The 19,162-nt window shown below is 44.6% G+C and overlaps 1 long non-coding RNA gene across 2 annotated transcripts in view; it reads left to right on the forward strand.

The window, feature by feature from the left end:
- The window catches only part of LOC121068047, a 44,942-nt gene that overhangs the window by 18,071 nt on the left and 7,709 nt on the right, over positions 1–19,162 (forward strand). The window contains exons 4-6 of one of the 2 annotated variants that reach the window (XR_005818577.1): positions 9,729–9,801; positions 16,893–17,053; positions 17,883–17,936. This is a non-coding gene — a long non-coding RNA (uncharacterized LOC121068047). Of the gene's footprint in view, positions 1–9,728; positions 9,802–16,892; positions 17,054–17,882; positions 18,387–19,162 lie in introns of those variants that run through there. The other variant, XR_005818576.1, reaches the window with a different exon arrangement.

Below are 19,162 nucleotides of genomic sequence, written 5' to 3' on the forward strand. Positions count from 1 at the left end.
AGATGATAAACTGCTGATTTTGTAATGGAAGATTTTGGGGAGAGGAAGGACCTTACTTACTTTGGCCTCAGATATGGGTGAGACCTGGGGAGCCCTTCTGCAAAAACAAAGTCAGGAGAACAAATACCACACAGCTTAGTTTTAACGGAGAACTTTTTTTTTTTCTTTTTTTTTTTTCCAATAGCAGCCATAAAGAAAATATACTTTGGAAGCAAAATATTTTTTTCACATTCTTCCCCTTGGTTTTCTTCCTTAATGTGGTGGTGGCGGCAGACCTCAGAGCTGCACTCGGGGAAGGCCAAGTCCCTGCTGATACCTGCTCTTTGGCTATACAGCTATTAAAGGTCACAGCACAGTTACTACCTGAGCTATGGTGCCGGGCTTTTGGACAATGCAGCTTCCAAAGGTATGGACATTCAGAAGAGCTGAAGAAATATGAGTAAAGTTACTTTGCCAGTCAAGCTGCAAACGAACATTTTGGAGCCTGCTGTAGGGGTTAGACTCTGCCAGTTGCAAAGTCACTAGGTCAGCAAGTATTTCTCCACGAGTGGTAAGCCTCTCTGCTCGGCTCTGTAATGCAGGTGGGTTCCCACGAGGGATGTGCCACCACTGAAGCAGAGTTAGGCTGCAGGATGCTTTGACTGTTCCTATCCTGGTAACTGTGGTTTGTTCCTCCCCACAGGTCTGGAGCAATAGGAGGGTTCCCTGATCAGGAAGATATTTCACATAATTTCCTCGCCCTTGCATTTTTGCATTATAGAAAGCATTACTGGGCCTTATGTTTTAAGATACTTAGCAAATCCCTTCCTGCCAAGTATTTGTAGGCACTTTGAATACAATGCCTTGTGCAGTTTTTACATTAATCAGTAAAGCAATAGCAATGTTTTGAATTCTTTGCTATTGAGGCTGTGACTGAAGACAGTTGCAGTGTAAGTGTAACAAGATGAGGATGACCTCTTTTTATCTCTTCTCCTGCCTTGCTGCTATAGAAAGTTAGTGCTAGCTTAAACCCTGGTTGCCATTAATGAAAAATTCCACTATTTTTATTAAATTTCAGAATCACCTCAGCTAGCATGAAAAACAATGATATTGGATTTCTTTTTAAAATTAACAATGTATGTAACACAGTAAAAAAAGCTGACATTTACTTAGTGCCTGGAAGCAAAGAGACTGTGAGGCAGACGGCAAACGGCGGCGCTTCTCTGCTCTGTCCTGCAGCCTGCCTATGCGGTTAGGAGGCATGGGGCGAGGTGGCTCGGGGTGGATTGCACAGTTAGGATAAAAGCCAAGAAACACCACCACTATTGCTACCTTTTGCCAGTAGAAGAACTTCAGAGCTCACAGGGAAAAAAAGATTTATTTTAGCAGCTGGCCTGGATGTCTGCCAAAAGGAGAGGGAACTCAGAAGTGAAGCTGAGGATCTTGGTTCAAGGATGCAGGAGATATAAGCTAGGGCTCCAATCACCAGCTCCGATATGTGCCGCAATCAGGATGAGCAGGGACCCTAAACCCCGTTCAGGTTTCAAAGGGGCATTTGCCACCCAACCGATGCAAGGAGTGGGGATGGTGCACAGGGGTCGCAGAGCAAAGAGCCGGCTGGCGAAGCAGCAGGGGAATGCACAGGAGATGTTACTCTAATTTGACTTAAGATTTTTAATGCATGTTTATTTATGATACAAAATTATGGTATCTGTATTTTTTCCGAGGTTCCTTTGAAATTTTCTCTAGGAAGTGTCTACTGCAATCAGCAAGATCTGTTTTAAAAGCAGGGAATCGCTTCATGCCTGCCTGCAGACGGTGGAGAGGGGGGTGTCTGGCAGAGACCAGCCTTTCTGAGGCTGGGACTGTTACTTGATTAACAGTCTGGGGCAACCTAGAAATGAGTTGGCTCCTTCAGCGAGTCTGCAGATGACCAAGAATGTATTCTTGTAGGGCAGCATCGTCATTGCCTTCCTAATTCATTCCTCCTCACATTGTCCAACGTGCGTACCTACTGGATTATTGACTGTGATTTCTTTTCTTGATGAGTTCCACAGCAGAAAATGTATTACTGTACAGGGCAGGGAAATAAAGCAGGGCTGTGTTACTCGTTGTAATGTTGAGAATGGCTGGTGTGGCATACTCATTCCCGTTTAGGACCTGCTCCCCTCCTTCCTCTGTGGTTCAGAGGATGATCTGTTGTGCTGAGCAAATGCAGGACCAGAGACGAGTGCCAGGGTCTCCCTCTGTCCTCGTGGCCCTTTGCTGTGGGGGCCTCTACAACACAGAAATGTCTCAAGGCAGATGGGGGTGAGGCTGCAGCTCACAACTACAAACTAGCACGTGGGACAGGCCCTTGTGCTTCAGCTTGTGATTGATTGGCCTGGAAAATGCATCCCACCTGCAAACAGCCTGACGCTGAGCGGTCAAGGGAGACTGTGCAGGAAGCTCACGCAAAGGTCTGTACACGACTGAAACATCAGTGACACGCGTCTCCTGCTCCTGGCACCAGACTGATTGTAAATATACGTGCTTCCCTTCCACCCCAGCTCCCCAGGTACCAGTCAGGAGCAGGATTTCACCGTATCACGTGTCAGGTTTAAATTCCTGTCTTACAATAAGTGCTTCTGCAAAGGTACTGCAGATTTCTCCCGTTACCTACCTTGGTTGCTTCCAGTCTTGGTTCAGTTTGCTCCCTGGTTTGAGCTGCATGTGCTAAGCACAATGGAAAGATGTCGCAGTGGTCACAGGATTTCCTCCCGCCCACAGCTGAAGCTGCAGCTGCCTCCCTGAGATCCTGAAACTGTACATACCCTTCAGGTATCTCCATCACCGCTGCGACCCCTTCTGTGTAGGGCTGCCTGATGCTGCTTCAGGTGCTCACAGCTTTGTTCAGGACTCTGTGGCTAGACTGAATCATGTAACTTCCCCTGCTAGGTCTGTTACTCCTGTGTTGAGAGACCTCTCCTGGCCTCCAACAAAGTCAATCTGTTGAAGAATGATTTTACTAACATAAAAGGCTACATAAGATATGGCTGCATTATTTTGAGGCCTTTTTAAAAAAAATAAATAATAATCACAAAACTCTGCTGCTCCTTTTCATTTCTAAACTCTCAGAAATTCTCCATTTTTTTCCATTATGAGGTATATACCCTAAATTAAGTATCCAACTCTTGTGCTTGGTGGACTTCTTGAAGCATGGAATAATTTGGTGATGAATTGATGTCTGGAAATAGTTCCTGTAAGGAGAAGAATCAATAATCCTAATGTTTTATTGTGTCAAGTGATCAGCTCAGTGGTCAGCCAGAATGGGCCCAACTGTAGGCAGAGCGGTCCTGGTTCTTTGGGAAGAATTCTCTTAATCGTCCCAGAAATCACATTTTCTGCTGAGAGAGGCCAGGTGCTAGACCAGACAGAGTTATACATGGGGTATCATCTTGGTGGGGGGTCCTCTCACCTCCATCATTATGAAATCCAGGCAAGGAATACTGTCTGTAGGATCAGACTTTATCTTTTATGTTCCTGGCTGGCTGTAGGATACCACACAAAATGCTAGACGATACTCTTCTCTGGTGGCTCTGCTCAACAGCTGCACTGATTTTTCAGGGTTTCCATGAGATACAAGGGTATGGTCCCACAGAATTGAAAGGAAACAAATGGTGAATTAGGTCAGAAGTCAGGGAAGAACTTAGCCTACGTGTAGCTTTGAATGCTGTGTTCCTTTATGCATGTAACTGTGTCTGGTCTTATCTCCAGCAAAGCATTTTGAGGTATCCACATAAAGGATGCTGCATAGGTATCTGCGATTGGCCGATCGGCTCTGATCAGCAGCCAGGTGTTACAGACAGCCATAAAGCAGCTGCCCGATCTCCTTGTGCTGTGCCGCCATAGCAATAAGTAAAAAGTGCATATTTTTGAAAGGCTTTTACTCTTTGAAGGAAGAGAAAAAGATATAATAGCTTTTTTTAAATGTCATGTAATTTATTCTGACAAACAGATGTATTTTGTTGTTGCCATTATCATTTGATGAAATACTTTAAAGCTGGTCCAAGGTGGTGCATTTTCAAATATAATATATACAGTACATCTAGCAGTTAACAAAATTTGGATGTGAAGCATAGAATGGTCATTATTTTTACTGAAAAAAATAAAGGCACTAATTACTTACAGACAAGATACTTAGCACAAACAGATAAGCTTCAAAATGAAAAATTCTCGGTTTATGATAATTATGTTCTCTGCTTTGTTTTCAGAGACTGATAATTTGAGGCTTTAAAATCACCAGGAAGCCATTAATTGGAATTCTTCAATAAAAAATAAATTACATAGAAGTTCATGATGAGTTGTAAAAGCACAGAGACTGTATTATGCAGTGAGCGACGTTGCTCTACTATTTATAGACATGCACAGCTATGTCTAACAGCAAAACTGTAAAGAATTTGAGATGTGCAGATAGCAATTATTCACGGATCCCAGCGATCTGCAGATATTTCAAATAACTGCTTTTAGCAGATCAGCTATCCAATAAAAGCAGGGCTTTATTTCCAAGTGGCACCCTTCTAACATGTTGCTTCTTGTTTTTGACATCTTGTATGACATTACTCTTGCAGAGACTATTATAATGAGAGCCCCTGTACCAGAGCAGACGCTCCACACCATGTGTGTGGGTATCGACGGGAGCTATGGGGATTGTCCTTGTGGAGGGTCACCGTGGTCCGCCTTCCTGTGCCAGGCTCAGGTTCTGAGTTCTGTAGCAACTGACCAAAGGAAGGTGTTTGATTTCTTTCTTGTCCTCTTGTTCTCAGCTCTCCCTCTGTTCTCTGCTTTCACCTGGGACCAAATCCTTGGTTAGGACCAGGACCGGTACTGATAAAGCTGGTAGAGCAGGTTCAAGGTCTAAGGATCTGCTCAGAGGCACAACGTTTCTCTTGACTTCTGAAGGTGCTGGACCGAGCCCTTGTTGGACCTATGCAAGCTCTATGGGGGCGACGTTGGAAACCTGCTACTGAGAGCTTCCAACGACCCCTTAAAATAGGACCACTGCTGTCCTTTGCCAAAACAGTGGGGCAGAGCCACCAGATTTTGGCAGTTTTCCATTGAAAGTGAGGCCCAGAAGATTGTTGAAGCAGTGCAGTGCCTTGCTTTATTTAATTTTTCTCCTGCCATCTGCCCTTCTCTGGCATGTGGATCAGTCCCATGAAGCGAGTGGTCTTTCCCCTTTTCTCAGTGAGAACCGACACATCGTTGCCATTGCTCTGGATCTAGGCCTGAGACCTGAGACGTTAATGGGCCTCAGTTAATTGTCTGGCCTGGAGGGGTATACAATACTGTTATATCCCAGCTCTGCTCTTTTCATGACCACTGACACCCTGGGCTCCTGCAAGGAGCTCTTTAGATAAAGCTAGTAATAAAAGTGATCGTAGGGATCCTTGACACATGCCATCTAGTAAAGGAAACAGAGCGAATTTCAGCTCATTCACCACTGAACTCAAGGGGATGCACAAAAGAGTGAAGTGGCCTTGGTACAGCCTGGTCTAAAGTTACACTTCAGGAGGACGCAGGAAGTATTTCCCGAGGACCTGATCAAAGGCTCTCTCTTCAATGCCAGTATAATGCCTTCCGACTGTGCAGGTAGCATTCAAGGGCTTTGCATGACTCGTGGGCGAGCACAGAACAAACATAATCAATCTAGGTGAGTTAATTCTCACAGTATCACCGACTGCAGAGTAGCAAACCATTTTGTTTAATATTTTGTAGCTAAAATTAATCCAAGGTATCGGGTGATGTGGTGGTTTTCTTGTTTTATTTTTTCCCCCTCCTGTTTGTCTAAATCCGAGTTACTGTGATCAACAGGGAAGGCAGGACAATGCAAGTCCGGGGAGACAAGGATAATGTGAGACAATAGCAGTGGGTCTGCAGGGAGACTGCCACAGTGTCAAGACGAAATGACATAGTGTCAGGAGACAAAGCCATACAATAAAAATATTGGGTCTCTGCTGGCACTTGAGGAGTATCGTAATTCTTGGAGAATAAAACCTACCATACATCATCCGAAATCAATTGATAAGAGATCTCAGAGAGATTAAAAACTGTTCCCTCCCATTCATTAGTAAAGGTGGCTTCTGTCCAAAGCTGATTGTTGGTGTGGGCCAGCTGTGATAAATGTTCCCTTACTCACGAAAAAGAAACACTTCTTAATGAGCTATCATCTTGTGTACATTTTAATTTCCAAATTGCTGCGGTGGATATACAGAGTCCTCCAGAGGTGACAGCACTGCTCAGAGGCGTGCTACCCTATGCAATATTTTAGAGTATTTATTTTGTGGGTTTCCAGAACTTTTTGCTGCCAAACCAATCCCATGATGTGACCTCTGTGTAGTGTTAGCATTGCAACAATAAATTAACTTTTGTTTGTATGTATTAGAGTACTACTTACAAGAAAGTATTCGTATGTGGTGGGTGTGAGGCACCTACGGATTAGGGACTTGTAATTGTAATGACCGGGCACCCTCGGCTCCTGTTTATGTAAGAGGCAGTTACTGATGCTCAGCACCTTTTGAAAACTGGGATGTTTCTTTGTGGAAATAGTTGCTTCCCACTAAACTGGTTCCTCCTGCGCCCCACATTAGTAGTAGACCTTGGGGTATGTGGTACATAGGGGAGTAAAGCCCCTCAAAAAGCAAAGAGAGGATCACTTAGGGCTTCTCCTGTTCCCCAGGCTCCTCTGTTCTCTTTAAGACCAACCCTCAGTGGGTTGGTAGGTAGCAGGGATAAATGCTGGTGATGCTTAGTGGCTTCTCCTGCCTATGAACAGAGACAGGTGCTTGCAGAGAGAGGCTCACCCCCCTGTGTTAGACTGCCTAAAAGCAGGACCAGGGTGCCCCTTCTCTCCACAGGGCCTTTGAGGGAACAAAAATGCATCTTCCTTCTACATAGCTGTCTTGAACCCAGTCCTACGTGACCGCGGCTGAGGGCTGGAGAAGGAGAAATGTAGCAAGTATTGATCTCCAGGTCAGCCTCACACCAGGGTAATTCCTGTCAAGAAAGCTTTGCAGAGCCAAACCTAGGAAGCGGCTTTTAGCTTTGCTTCTGGCTCTTTCTTCTTCACCTCCTCCTCTTCCTCCTGAGACCTCATGCACCCTGAGAAGGGGATGTGCCCTGCCTTAATGTGTAGCAGGGCTCAGTTCAACCCTTGTTCTGTGTGTGGCTTAGCGTAGGAAATGTCCTTCTACAGTCCCCTGTGCTCCTCTGGGAGGGCAGAGACCAGGATGTCCCTTGCAGCAGCTGGAGAGCAGTGCAGAGGAGTTGACAAGGACACCCAAAGCCCACCTGTGCTTTCCTCCTGCATCCCTGAAGTTCGCAGCTCAGCACCGAGCCAGCTCTTGGTCCTCGAAATGTTTCACATGTCCCATCCTGTCACAAACCCCATGGCTCTCAAAGAGCATCGGTGACATTTCTCTCCTCTCTGAATTATTCTCAGCAGAGTGGTGCTTGGGCCAATGACAGTGGCACTGCTAAAGGTCCCTTGATGGACCTTGGTGCTCTGTTTTGTTTCCTTAGCTTATTTGGCTTGCAACGGAGACAGGACACACATATCTTTGCCACATCGCAGGCAGCCGAGCTCCAGTCCCCAGCACCTCCAAGGATTTGAGCATTTTTAGGAGGCATTAGAAGAAATAAAGGAGTTCAGCACATTTTTTGGCATGCCAGAATTTTCAAAGGATTTCTGAAATTTAATGAACTCCTTTAGTAGGCATAATTGTCTTGAGTACATGTGAGAAAACTTCTGAAATGGCAGAATTAGGCATGCTCCATTTTGTAGCCTTTCAATGACCTCCAGCAAACGTGTGACCCAGATATGAGAGCCTCCTGTCCACTTGCATAAACATGATGCTTTAAAAAGGCGGGGAAGGGGCGGGGGGGGAGGAATAAAAGAATTGAACTCTTAATGGCACATGGGGAGAGACATACGGCAATTGCAAAACAAATTCAGGAGTACATAGAGAATTGCCTCAAGACTCTACACTCAAACTCAGCTGCCTCCTGTGAGAGGGGGATTTGATGGTCGTGGACCTTCAATCAGAGCTGCTTGGGGTTTTCCTGAATGGTGGGAAGGGGACAGATCTCCTTTAGCCGTGTAAAAGTCTCTGCTTTAATGCCTCGGTGATGCCCAGACCACTGTTACACAACGTATTCAGGACCATGTTGTGGCACACAGGAGATTTTATTTCCTGGCCTTGGTTGTAGATGGGTAGAGGCTGCAAAGGAAGAAGCAGGGGCAGTGTCAGATGGCGAGGAGGTGGTATCCGCCTGTGGCCAGCCCTCCTGCCACTTTTATACCTGCACGGCACAAGAGAAAACTACCTATGTCAGGATAAGTCTAAAAATCTCATTAATTAGCATGCATTTTAATGCATCATTAACTTCCCATCACATGCCTTTCCTGCTCACTTGGTCAAGAGGAGATCTGTGGCTGGATGCTGGTCGCGGAGTCACTGGCCAATGCTCACCGAAGGAGGCAAGCGACCCTTGGTTAGCTTAGGAGTACCAGGGGTTCAAGCCCTGACTGACAGGGCTCCGAATTAATACATGTACTTGGGAGAAGAGGACGAGGTCCTGTGCCAGCACACGTGGGATAACACCGCTGCTGCCGGCCCCGTGCAGCACAGGCTGTGGCTCGCCACTCAGCTCGCTGCTTCCCCATTGCTACCCGTCAGGTTTAATTAAAAGCAGGAACTAGCAAAGTGTTGCTGGGATTTAAAAATTATGTGTCATTAGTTATTAACCGCTACAAATTAGGTAGAAGTTGTTTCAAGGAGAGCAATTTCCACGTATGGTGCTGCTAAAACTAGCTGGCATGGGGTGTTGCACAACTTTCCAAAATGCGGGCAACCAGCTTTCTCAGAAGAGCGCTTTTTGGCCACTTCTTGGGTTGTACACATGACCAGGATTTAGCATTGTTCGTACTTGCTTGCAGCAATGATACTTTTAAGTCTGTGAAAACTCATATTTCATTTTAACAATAATTCACAGACAGGAAAAAACATGTCCTTTTTTTTTTTTTTTTTTTCTTTCCACTGAGCCAAACACTGAAGCGAAATATTGGGCCAAATTATGCTCTGATTTTGCAACTTTAAAATCTGCCTTTGCAAGTTAGCGCTGAATTTAGTTCTTTCCCCTCAGGCATTTTTCCATGCAATAAAAATTTTCCTTTTTTTTTTTTTTTCTTTTTCTTTCCCTCCCCTGACATTTGGGGAAAATGAAAACTCAAAGGAGGGAACAAAATCAACTGCTAGATTACAATTATCTGTACTGTTGGCACTGTAGAAGAGTGCAGAATGCTCACCTTGAGTATCTTGCCTGGAAATCTGAATTGTCACGGTGTCACTAAGGCTGCTGATACGAATCAGGCCTTTTGAGATGCAGAAGCCAGTAATTTAAAAACCAACCAAGCAAAGAAAAAAGCAATCAAAACACAAAACAACAACAACAAAAAAGAATAAAAACAAACAAAAAAAAGAAAATAACTTTGAGACCTTAACACTTTTGTTCAGCAGTTGAAAGAGGGAAAGTGGTGAGTTGATCTGAAAAGTCTCCTCCTCTGCCCCTCTTGCTGCTTCCACAACCCCGCAGGGGAGAGGAGAAGAGTGAGCTGTAATAGGTGTAAAACTGGGCAAATTCAACAAAGTTTTTGTGAGTGAGACTAAAGAGCAGCATTCACAACATTTTGCTTGGCAATCTCCTTATAGGTGCTTGGACCTGAAGACCGGAGTGTGATACATGCAGACAGATTGCTCTGTGCAGGAGAACTGGAGATTTAAGGTACTGTGCATAACACGCCTTTTATCAGGCTAACAAATGTAGTGTGCAAACCATGGTCATTGGCACAAAAAGAGGAAGAAGGAAGAGGTCTTCAGTAGCAGAGTTTTTTATGGTAATCCAGTAAAAGCTACTATAATATCTATCAATGCTAATTTTCTTAAAGGCCAGTATGGTTGAAGGCCTTGTAGGCTGAACCAACACGTTTCTTCGGAGTGCATATATATATATACATTTTTTTTCAGAAGTTAACAGATAAATTGATTATGTGCGTATATATGTTGTGGGTTTTTTTGTGACTGCGAAACATAAAGTAGATAGCAAGGGAATGCAAAGGCTCTTTCTGTTTTACCATCGAGTACAGTAACGGAAGAGAAATTAAAGATGCTGGGGGGAGGTGAGCAGCTGTGGCTGTACTGACACCAATAACTTTTCACAAGGGTGAGTCGAAGCATCAGGATGTCAGACCCTCGTCCCTGCCCTTTTGAACTTCTATAGATCACGGCAAAATAGGGAAGTGAGAGAGAGCAACTCCTCTGCCCAGCAGGGCAGAGAGGAAACCAGCCACTCATGCAAATGCTGTAGATGAGAAGTTGAAAACACACCCTTCTCACATCCGCAGGGCCAGCCGCGTTGGGCAATACCGACACGTTTCAGAGACAGAAACAGGTATAAAGTAACTGTGCAGGAGTGAAGCAGGGCTTCCTCGTGCTGCTCATGTGAAGGGCGTAGCAGGAATTGAGCTGCGATGGGGCCTCACAGATGCACTAAGCATGGCTGGGAGGAAGGAGCTCCAAGGAATGTCCTGGCCAGGCTGGGGCTGAGGCGGGCACAGGTAGCAGCTCGGTGGGGACGTGTCCTCGCCCTGGGCCCATAGCTCTGCCTGGCCCCATGTCTCTGCCCTGGGTATCCCCTCCGTGCCAGGGTCAAGCAGGGACCACAGCCTGGCTGGGGCTTTCCACCTGGCCCTGCATCGCAGGTGTCGGATGTGGAGCGGCTGCCGCACGCCCCAGTAGCTCTTCAGACTTTTTTGGCGTCTGTCTGCTACTCAGATGGTGGCGGCTAAAGTCCCACCGGGCTCAGGGGCCTCCGCGTGTTAACGTTGCGCAGTGCTGTGCGGTCTATGGTTTGTTTTTTAAAAGCGGCATCAAAATGAGAAGTGAGAGGCAGCTGGCGTGGCTCGCAGACCCTTCATGAAAAGGTGGCCTCCGACTCGCTCTCCTGGCTGAAGACATAAAGTCATTTGCAAAGCTCGAATTCCCCACCGTGACAGCACGGGCTGCCTGTTCACTCATTTTAAGAGACGGAACTAGGAAGAGATGCTCAGACTTGGATGGCACCCAAGTGTATTTTGCTCTTTGGATTAAAACAGAGCACCTCTGAAATCAGAAGTCTCCTGCTGAGGTCAAGAGGTGCTGCTGCTCACCTGCCAGCTATTTCTGCTTTATTTCTTACTGCAGTGCCTCAAGGTCCCAGACGAGACATGAGTCCCACTGTGGCAGGAACCATGCACACCCCATTGAAGAAAAACATTCGCTGTCTCACAGAAGTTCAGATTTAAATAGATGAGGATGGGAGGGAAAAAAAGCTAAGTGATTCTCTCAGGGTTGGCTGGTGGCAGACACGGGACATGAAGCAACAGACTGGCATTAAGCAACAGCAAAGAATGGCTTTTTTTACATGTTTGCATGGTCAGCATTGTCATTAATGTTATAATTATTTATAATTGACTGGGAAGTTTAACGGCATTGCATTGACATAGGCTGGAAACAGCTGTATTTGCAGAAAGCGCCTTTATTTCCAAACAGCACCCCGTCCACTCAATGGCCAGTTCACCTAAGCAAAGGAGATATTCTATGTGAGTGAAAGAGTTGTTTAAAAATGTGAAGACCTCTTGTTTTACATCAAGAGACACATTTTCAAATAGAGAAGTGGGTACATAATATCTGCTGAAAGCCCCTGGAAGTAAGAGTGTCATTAGTATCTCTGCAAAAGTTGCCCTGTCTGCACTCCTCTCACAGTGCTTCGGCGACAATTTGTGAGCAACACCTCGAGGCTGATTTCAGTAAGTGAGGTTCTGCCGCCGCTCCCCAGCCTGTATTACCATATCTCAGTTGTCCAGGATCTGCTGTTATTCAGAAAGGGATATGTTTGTCCCCTCCCAAAGCCTTTGTGAGTTCTGTAGGTTAGCCCCCACTTTATCATCATCTATTTCTTAAAAGTGTCTCCAAGGATGTCAAGGTATTTCTGTGACCTGTAGAACAGCGAGGGGTGGTTGCCCTTTCACGCACGTTGAATTTTCACCCACACAGCTACTGATGTTGGGGTTTATCTTTGGCTGTCAAGAGTTCAAAGGGAAGACCTCGTCTGAGCTTCCCTGATGGTAAATATTGCGTACCTATAGCTACCTTCACAGTTAGCAGCCATAGGATAAATTTGCAGAATTTTGTTTTATATTCAGCATTTTTCCTTTTCCAGCAGTAGTTAGCCAATTTGGGTCCCACGCCTCAGCTTTAATATATTTTAATGTTACTAGGTTGCAAAAAAAAAGTAAAAAGAAGTATGTTACCTCTATTTAGATTTTTTTACAAAAAACACCTTAATTCTAATGGCTGCCCAGGACTTTTGGGAAAAGCCCTGCTCACACAGCTCCCAGAGTTGCAAGTAAATGCATTTCAGTCACATTCCCTGACGCAGGCCACTGTTCACCCCAACACTCTGCTGCTGGGGACCCTGGAAAATAAAGTAAAATGCTACGCTCTAGTGCTGAGAGGTAGAGATGTCCCTTTTAGACGAAGTATTCAAACAAGCTTCACAAATGCCAAGAAAACAGGACTAGGGCAAGAGCCAGGGAGCAGCATCCTGCCCATTGCAAGAGAAACCAGCAAATAACGAGTTTGTTAGAGGAGAGAGAAAAGGAAAGCTGACCTCTGTGATAAGCATGGAGGTGGTGGGAGCGGCGAAGCCAGGAGGCAATTATCGCGACTCTCCAGGATGAAGTGGGTGCAAGAGTTAGCGTAGCCCAGCAGTGAATTTCAGCAGCAAAAATGGATCATGAACAGCTGCAGGGGTTACTGCCGGAGACTGTATCAGAAAGAAGAAAAATGGATATTGCCTGCAGAGGGACTCGGCACTTTATTGGGCTTCCAGAAGTCGGCTCCAGCGCACGCAGGAATTTCTGAGAAGATGGTTTTCCAGCTACTTTAGATTCACTGCAAACAGGTTTCAAGTGATAAAATTCTTTTGGGGATATGGGCTATAATGAATGATCCGTTTTAGAAGAGGAAACAAATAGTTGGATGTTGCAATGTTTTAGCAGTGAGAAAGCCATTGTTTCCAGATTTGTATTAATGATACAGAGTAGGAGGAGAATGGTGAGATGACAGCGTTTGTAAATGAGGGAAATGATCAAAGATCAACTGCAGTCCCAAGAGGAAGGGTGAGAACTGTTCAAAAATACTAAATCTGAGCTCTGATTCTCACATCCTTTAGGTTATTTTATAACTTTATTTTTTTCCTGAACAGTTTCTGGGCACCTCAACTCAAGACGGTGCATTAAGCCAGTGTACCTTTGTTATTTGGCCAGCAGCTAAACCCAGCTTCAACTGCTAACACCTATGAGCCTGGAGTCAGGAGAGACTGAAAGGCTTGAGCCCTGTGAGTGATGGCCAGCCAGCGTTATTTCAGGAATGCTGTCATGAGTGCAGCTCACCATGTGAGCAAGCCTGGGTATTACTCACAACTTACAAGAACAAAGCGAGGAGCAGTATTTGAACTGAGTCTTCTGAATACAGCCATGCGAACGATACTTTGAAAGGAGAAATTTCCTGTCAAGATCCATTTATATGCAGCACCAGGAAAACAAATTTATCTGCTCTGGAGATCTAGATCTGTAGGCAAAAAGATGCAAACTAGGAAATCCCAAAACACAAAAAGAATTATGTTGCTCAACTAACATTATATTTCTTGCATGATAATAATTATAAACAGACGTACTGCTTGATGGTTTACAGATTTATTTCTCTTCTTTACTTAGTTCAGCTGAAATTTGTAAAGTATTTCCCTTCATTTGCAGAATAATTGACTTGTTCTTATGACATCCCTGGGCTTACGATACAAAGCCGAGTGAGACCCTTCAGTCAAGGCCGGATGTCTCTGAAATGAGCACTACAATTTCATCACATCTTGCTGGGTTTGGTACAAAGATAACTGCTGCGATGTAATCACCTGAGCCTTGCAGAAAATGACGCCAGATGGATGGAAGGGCTGCTTTTACCTTTACATTTGCTGAAACAACAAATCCAGTGACTCTTCCTATTACACAATGTCTGTAGGGATGCCAAACCCGAAAGTTTTAAAGACACAGAAGTTTTAAAGAATTACATGACGAGGAATGGCAAGAGAAAACTTCCCATATCTAAAGCTGTGCAAGCTCTTTGGGTGACCTGCTCTGCCACCAGCTGCCACATTCATGACCTGTGCCACCACATGGACTTTGTGTACCTTCTTCAGCCCCTCTGCATCATGTGCTCCCACCACCCCGAATTGCCTCATCTTCTCTGTATAAATTCATTTCAGCTGTTGCGTTCTTTCTGTGAGTTCGCTGACTTGTTTGATGGGGTGCTTGGTGCTGCCTTACCACAATGTTAGCTTTGCTGTGCTGTGTCTGGGCTTTGCTGCTGGGTTCCTCCTCAAGCAAAGTTCTTATGACTACTTGGCCAGCCCCTGGCACCAAGCTTTTCTCCAGTCGGAGTGATGGTGCACATGTGCCCAAACTGTCCCTCCTCCCTGTCAACTTGTCTGCATCCTGCTTGCAGGAACATCGTCCCACAGGTGGCCTCCCCTGTACCACGGGCTGAGCAGCCTCTCATGTCTCTGAATGCATGTGCGGGTGCCTCACTTCTTGGGTTTTTAATACGCTACAAAATACCTGTCTGTGTATACAAACTGTCAGTCCTCCTGCCATCACCTTCTGCCTGGAACTGCAGTCCTCATCAGACATCTTTATGCAGCATTTCAAGTGTTATTCTTGGCCATAACGTCTCATTCAGCTCAGCCCTTTTTCCCCAGTGATCTTTCACTTCAGTTTTCCATCTTTATCAGAGCAGGCAGCTTTGTATGTAAAATGTGTTTTGTTTTCACTGCTTTGTATTTGTGTAGGACTTTTTTTGATCGGGAAATTGTGTTTTCCCTGAGGACTGCTCTTCTTCATGCTGCCAGTTTGGTCTCTGTCTCACTGCCTTGCCTTCCCAGGGAACCTCCTGCCTCCCAGTGAGCCACACTCTACCAGCTGGGCTTTTGACCACTGCATAAAGACCCCAAAAAGAGAAGAGAGAAAAGAGAGCCTGTTGTCACAGTCTTAAATTGACCTTACTAGCTGTGCCTGCTGCCATTGTGGGTCTTGCTGCAGAAATAGGAGGTCTTGCCAAGCGGAAATAGGAGGCCACCTCTTACGTGTTTTGGAGAATTACAAGAAATATTCATTGGAAATCAGGTGTTAAGATATAATAATGTGCACATAGAGCTGCAAGAGAACATACTAGTGGCATAATCCTTTTTATGGATAGTGTAATATTCTGTAAAGATCTTAAGTATAAATATTTCCACTCTTGGACAAATGCTACCTGAAGTCATTCAAGGCTGTAGTTCACTCAAGGGCAAAGCTTGGGCATGTTTCCATTCTCTCCTCAACAGACAACTCGGATAGCTCCATTGTATTCACCATTTGCTCTTGTGCTGCCGTTTTCTACCCTTCTTGGCCAGCTCCTGTTTCCCAGCAGGGCAACTGGTAAGCAACCAGTATCTCGTTGTGATGATTTGTCTCAATTCATTTAGTCTTTGTCTGTAATCAGATGAAAATCTAATCATTAGTAGAGTTTCAAGAGCTTTTTGCATGGGTATCGTCTGTTGTCGTTTAAATCTGAGGAAATAAAAAATAACAGCTTCCTAATTTTTTTCCAACCTTGCAATTTTCTGTCTCTCCCATCTCCTATTACTTCCGAGTATGAAGTGGGACTATTTTCATACAAAATGTCAGCAACGACAAGAGATGGTCAGCTACACAACTAATTAAGCAGCAGTACAAAATGTGATGTACCTTGGCACGTCATGGACGGTTGGGGCCAGGCTCCCGTGGATGGCTTGTCTGGTTCTGCCATTAGAGTGACACCAGGGAAAGATTTGGCACATGCTGTAAAACTAAACCCTGACCCAGCTATGTGCAAATGAGAGAGAAGCAGCTGTTTAAAATGCCTGATGATGAAGTCAGATGAAGTCATTTCAATATTGATTGAAATACCTAATTGTACTGGCACTGCTTACTGTGGATGCGTTTCCTGCTCGGTGACGAGCAGTGGGGTTACACAGCTCAGACAGCACCAGGTGGACTCTGCAGCCTTCGCTCACCTCCAGGGGCAGGGCTGGGAGACAGGACGGTCCTCCATGCGGGGCATCACCCTTCAGGCCCTCTTACCCTGGGGAAGAACAGACCGGATGCAAATGGCTGGCGATGTGTTTGTTAGCCCAGGGAGTAATGACCAGAGGGTATTTGCCTCTCCATGGCCAGCAGCCAGGTAGCTGCCAGTGAAGCGTTTGTGCGAAGACTCCTGTAGCATCTTCTGGCTGACAAATCCCGTTATATGTCTGTCCTCGTGGTCAGGAGTAAACATCAAAATTCTTTGCCGTAATACCCTTTGTTATACATAGCCAAAGTTGTAGCCTTCTTGTGGTGGTGGTTTCTAATCTAGCATCCAATGACATCAGGAATCCATCTCGAGATGGGGAAGGTTCTCCACCTCAGCTACTGCTGCTTAGGCTATTTGCTGCCACCAGAGTCCATATAAAAGTAGTTTAGTGGCAAGCAATATCCGAGGCAAAATATGGTAGTAGCAGCTGCAGGAAGCAGAAAATCCTATGCAACTTCTATTCCTCTCTCGTGTCACCCAAGCTGCTTTTCTGACTTCTAGCAATGTTTTTTCTTTAATTAGGTCATGTGTGACCATTGTATATAAAGTGCAACACAATCCATTATGAACGGCGTTTTGTGCTGGTGTGTCTTTTCACTTCTTAAGTCTTGTATTTTCTTCACTATCCAGGTTACACTGAGATGGAAGGAGGAACTGGAAGAGGGAAGATTAACCTTTCACTGGCCACAATTCGTTCCCTCTTATCGTGGAGGATTCGGCAACCCACCCCCCTCCAATCCAGCCTATCTGTCTGAATTGCTGAAAGCATAATGCTCCCATATGAGAGATAAGTAAGTGAGCTCTCTTTCTTTTCCATCGGGATGAACTATAGTGTATGCAGATTATTAGGAGAAGAAAATAATATCAGAGAAAGGTGGCTTTCTTAAAAGGCATCAGTAGCATTAGTGTCATGTGTGAAGCACCCATTTGTGACAACTGTACAGACCTTTCAATGGAAAATTGTGCTGTGCTACCTTTTAAAGTATGAAATGCTAATTTTGGATTTACAGTTTTTGAACTGGAGGGCTGCATTTTGCATGGAATTTTGTTTAATTTCCCAGTGAAAAAAGGCATTTGAAACACAACTGCCTACAGCCAACTGTCAACAAAAATCAACTGTAATAACACGCAGCCTGTCACTGATTTATGTGGTGATGTGGTAATCTTCTCAATTTAGCTGGATATTTCATCTTCATACAAAATAGCTGAAAGTCTTGCTAGACATTTATGAATATCGGGAGGTACTATTAGGATGATAATGGGGCAAGATTAAGGAAGTGTTCACTAGTTCAGAGTGCCAGTTAAAGCGACAGGGAATTGAGAACTGTAGATATGCATCTATATGGCCCATTGGTGTAAGTGAAGTGAACTTTTTATTTTCAGAGTTTCTTAGGATCTGGGAGACAGCATATTGAGTTCCATCTGCCAGGAGATCATCTTTCTAAAGGGAGACTGGGGGGAGCAGCTATGCACATTTTTTGTTGTTGTTGTTTTCCCTAAAATCTATTTTGTTTAGCAAAGGGTGGGTTGGAAATCTTAGGTGTTGAACATGGAACCAAATGAGCATGGGTGCTCTTATGGCGAACAGGGTGCTGGAGTCCTTTGCCCTTTTCTCCAAAGGTCTGAGCCTTAGATGTGGCCACACTGCATCAGGCTGCATCTCCGTGAGGACTGGTGAGTAAGCTATCACACTCTGCGTGTTACAGCTAAGAAAAGTAATTGGCCTCTCATAAAGAGTTAGAACTAATACAGACAAAATGATACTGCAAGACTTGAGCTGCAAATAAAGAGACAAGTTTGTGTTTTACAAAAATGTATAATTTACCAGGCATTTCATTATGCTGTTTAAAAAGGCAAAAATGATAATTGAAAATAAATGTGGCTGCCTAGCTACAGTATATGCTGCCAGCGTTACTGGAAATAGAAGCGCTTTCTTGCTGAAGATAGTTAAAATTTTGATACAACTTCTGTCTGCAGATTTGTATAATGTATCTTGTTAAATTTGTTTCAGTTTGGATATTTGTTACAGAGAAACAGGCAAAATGTGAGGATCTGTCTGTGTATTTATATACCTAGGGGTTTATACAATTATATTAATTATTAACAGCATGTTCTGCAGATGCTTGCATCTGCAGAGCCTGAGTGAGGATACACGTTGTTGAGTTTATTCAGAGTGCCCAAAGTACAGCAGTTATCTTCAAGGTTGCCAAAGATATTCCATTGCAAACTCTTGTCTTCTGGGAAACACGGTTACATATATAAATATACCCAAGTAATGTTTTTGTTTTGTTTTGTTTTCCCTGAAGCAAAGGGAACTCTGAGTTCCAATTTTTCTTTGGCAACGTACAAAGATGGGGCTATCTGGGGGTGCTGAGAATTACCAGAGGAGAAGGAGAAAATAGGTCCACAAATTGTCATTGCTTCCACTCCAAAAACTTCTTCCCAGTCTCTCTCATTCTCTGGCAAGAACAAGTTGCTACAGACACAGTGTTCATCCATGTCCTAATGCTTGATTCTACCTGCAGCAATCCTGGGGCTCTCCACACCTAAATTGGAAAAAATCTCTCCCAAGAGAGTTTTTGGGGAAAAAAAAAGAAAAAAAAAACACAACAACTCTCCTGGGAGAGAGTTTTCTTCTAAGCCCTTTAATTTCTCTGCAGAAAGCTGGAAATATCTCTAAGCTCACTTCTTCCTGGTGTCCACTTTTGCCCTGCAGCAAAAGGCAGTACAGGTTACCCAAGTTATGAACGAAGCGGCTGAGTTTCCATTAACTCTGGAATTAAACTAAAAAAGGAAAGAGAAGAGGAAATTTTGTGATTTCTCAAGGCCCTAGAGGCTTGACACGGCGAAGCTGGCTTTAGAGGCACTAAAGGTAGAAGCAGAGAAACAGCAAAACAAAC

The sequence above is a fragment of the Cygnus olor genome, chromosome 3 (genome assembly GCF_009769625.2).
Source record: "Cygnus olor isolate bCygOlo1 chromosome 3, bCygOlo1.pri.v2, whole genome shotgun sequence".
Lineage (NCBI taxonomy): Eukaryota > Metazoa > Chordata > Aves > Anseriformes > Anatidae > Cygnus > Cygnus olor.